The sequence below is a fragment of the Gracilinanus agilis genome, chromosome 1 (genome assembly GCF_016433145.1).
Source record: "Gracilinanus agilis isolate LMUSP501 chromosome 1, AgileGrace, whole genome shotgun sequence".
In the NCBI taxonomy this organism is placed as follows: domain Eukaryota; kingdom Metazoa; phylum Chordata; class Mammalia; order Didelphimorphia; family Didelphidae; genus Gracilinanus; species Gracilinanus agilis.
The window spans coordinates 628,862,321-628,865,355 of record NC_058130.1 but is presented as its reverse complement, the minus strand read 5'-3'; the positions used below and the strand labels follow the sequence as shown (position 1 = coordinate 628,865,355).

At 43.1% G+C, this 3,035-nt stretch overlaps 1 pseudogene; it reads left to right on the top strand.

Annotated features, from left to right (window-relative positions):
* The first annotated feature begins 759 nt into the window (after positions 1-759).
* LOC123254975 lies at positions 760-2,762 on the top strand (annotated as a pseudogene).
* Positions 2,763-3,035: the final 273 nt, after the last annotated feature.

Sequence of the window (3,035 nt, the reverse complement as noted above, 5' to 3'; positions counted from 1 at the left end):
AATGGCTCCAAGGGAAGATTTCTCAGGGTCACAGAATCTAGCCAAATGTATATTAGAAAGCATGGATTCCTTCTATAGCATTCTCAAGAAGTGATCATGTAGATTCCTCTTGAAGACTGACAAGGATGAAAGATTCACTGTCTCCTAAGACAGCTCATGACAATTTCAAACAAGTAAAACCAAATTTAATCCAAAAGGATATGATGTAATGCATTGCAATACTATACAACACAATGGGGCAGAATACAATGCAATGCATTAAACAGGCTGATATATGCTTATAAAATGCCTACTATGTGCCAGGCACTGTACTAAGTACTGGCAACAAAAAAATACAACAGATATAATTGCAATGAAATTCTTTTGACCAGACACTGCCACACATTAGCATTCATCTGTTGGTCCTGGTTCTGCCCTTTGTGACCAAGGAAAATAAATCTAATCTCTCTTAACCTTGAAAATTTCTAACCCTTTGAAAATGACAAAGGACTTCCATTTTCTTGCCAGTTTCGGAGGAGGTTTGTCTAGGAAATGGTGGGGAAGTGGACCAAAGGTTTTATGCCTCTAGATTCTTTCAGAGACACCTCCTGTCTTGTTCCACCTTTCTGGAGGGATAGGAAAACCCAGGCCTTAAAGTTGCTGTGGGCACAGGGACCACCTGGGCCCAAGTGCTGGAATTCAAGAAGGCTTGAAGTTCTGAAATCACCATGGAGACCCTGGTTGGGTTGGAGTGCTACATGCAGGGTTAGTTGCAACACCATGCCGGACCTTGGTGAGCAGCAGATTGGGCCATTCTTCATGGGAACTGTTCAGTGCTGTTACATTTTGGACCTCAGCACACTTGTTAGAGACTTTCCTCTGAGGCTCTGGGGAAAGTTCCCAGGAAAGACTATTGGGAAAAGACTAGAGCAGTACAGTATGAAGAACAGTTCCTGCCAGCTTCTGGAGGAAAATGAAGTCAGTGATGGGGCGACCCAGGGCAGAAGGAAGAGTAGGGGATTCCAAAAGAAGAACAGAAGCCAGGGTTAGAAAATGAATGGGAATTAACTAAGATGGAGAGGTTTCAGGACCTGGAGGAATGTGATGCTATTGTGGAACATGTCTGAAAGCAGGACAAGGAGAGGATCCTCAACAGTTTGGGGTGGTCAAAGAAGAAGGCACATGAAGAGGCCCTGAAGAGCATTAAGATGGCTGAAGAAGACCAGAAAGCAATGATGCTTAAGCTCTGGAAGAAATCTAGGAGGGGAAGACCTTGCAAAGCAGGAGTGTGAGAAGCTAGAGGATCAGAAAGCCTACTTGGCAGATGAGGAATTTCTATTTAGAAAGGTGGAGCCTCTTTCTGTTTGGAGAGGTGCCACACTAAGCAGCAGGAACTCAAATATAAGAAGAGAATATAGGATCTGGCAGGGCAGTACTTAGGCAGCTGGAGAACAAGAGAAGATGGAGGCCACAACTGGATACCATACCTCAGAAGGAGACTTAGAGACAGCTAACTCAGTGTGCTACAGATCTATGTCAATTAGCCCCCCATTGAAGCAGCTTGTGAGATGCTGCGAGGTCACTGCCATCACTTGGACTCCAAGATCTGGGAGCTACTGGTGTTGCCTACTTAGGTGATCCTGCCTTCTGACATGCAAACATGAATCTTCCAGCCAACACCACCTGAGGCACACAAGGTGGTAGTGGCAACAAATATTGTGCAGATTCCACTGACTACAAAGGATCTTATTTATATCTTGAACTCTGGTTTATGCAAACAAAATAGCTACAATCCCAGAACTGGCATGGAATCCCTTACTGTTACACTCTCTAACAAGGCTTCAACTAATCAATGAGCTACTGGTACAGGTCTAGTGACTGCAGGCAAGTGCTTCCACTTCTATACAGCCTGGGTCTTTTAGCATAAGCTGGAGGACAATGCAGTGGCAGAGATCCAGAGAACCAGCTTACGGAATGCTGTCCTCTTACTAAAGAGTCTGGGAATCCATGATTTGATGCACTTTGACTTTCTGGATCTCCCACCCTACAAGATTCTGCTGCTGGCTCTAGAACTGTTATATGCTCTGGGAACACTAAACCACCCAGGGGCGCTCACCACACTGGGCCAAAAAAAAAAAAAAAAAAAAAAAAAAAGGCAGAACTGCCTGTGGACCCTATGCTATCTAAGATGATTCTGGCATCTGAGAAGTATGGCCATTCAGAGGAAATCCTTAAAGTGGCTACCATGCTGTTGGTCAATAATTTCATCTTTTACTATCCCAAGATCAAAGTGGTCCATGATGATAGTGCCTGAACCAATACTGCCTTGCAATGAATGTTTATGCACTTTGAGTCAAGAGCCCACTATTCTTCCCCTTGGTAATATGAGAACTTTGTGCAGCTGTGCTCACTCCTGGGGCTCTAGATGCCTGAAAACAGCTGGAGACACTCCTGGAACAGGTAGAAGTTGGGCTCAGCTCCTGCCAGGGGGACTATAATCATATCTAGTAAGGCCATCACTGCTGGTCAAACTGAGCACTATACAGAGAACAGCAACAAACTACTTTCATTCACCCTAACTCCTGGAGCAGTCATGTTGGCTACTCTACCATGAATTTGTCTTGATAACAAAGGAGTTTATGAGACAGGTACTAGAAATTAAGAGTGGTTGACTCCTTGAAGTAGTTTCTCACTACTACAAGACCCAGGGGCTAGGAGATCCTAATGCCAAGAAAATGCCCAAGAAAATTTTCAAAACCCAGGAGGAACTATTAGGGGAATGAACATTTCCTTTCCTTAGCTTCTCTTATTTCCTTTGTACAGGTTTTTTTTGTTTTAAAATTATTTCTTTTCCCTCCTATTACATGTAAAAACAATTTTTAATATTCTTTTTTGTTCTTTTTCAAATCTGGTCCCTTCTTCTGATCCCCCTACCTCACTCTCTGCCTACTCTCCCCACTCCCTGAAAAGGTAAGCATTCTGATATAGGTTTTATATGTGCAATCTATAAAACATTTTTCCATATTAATTGTTTTGTGGATGAGATTTCAAATAAA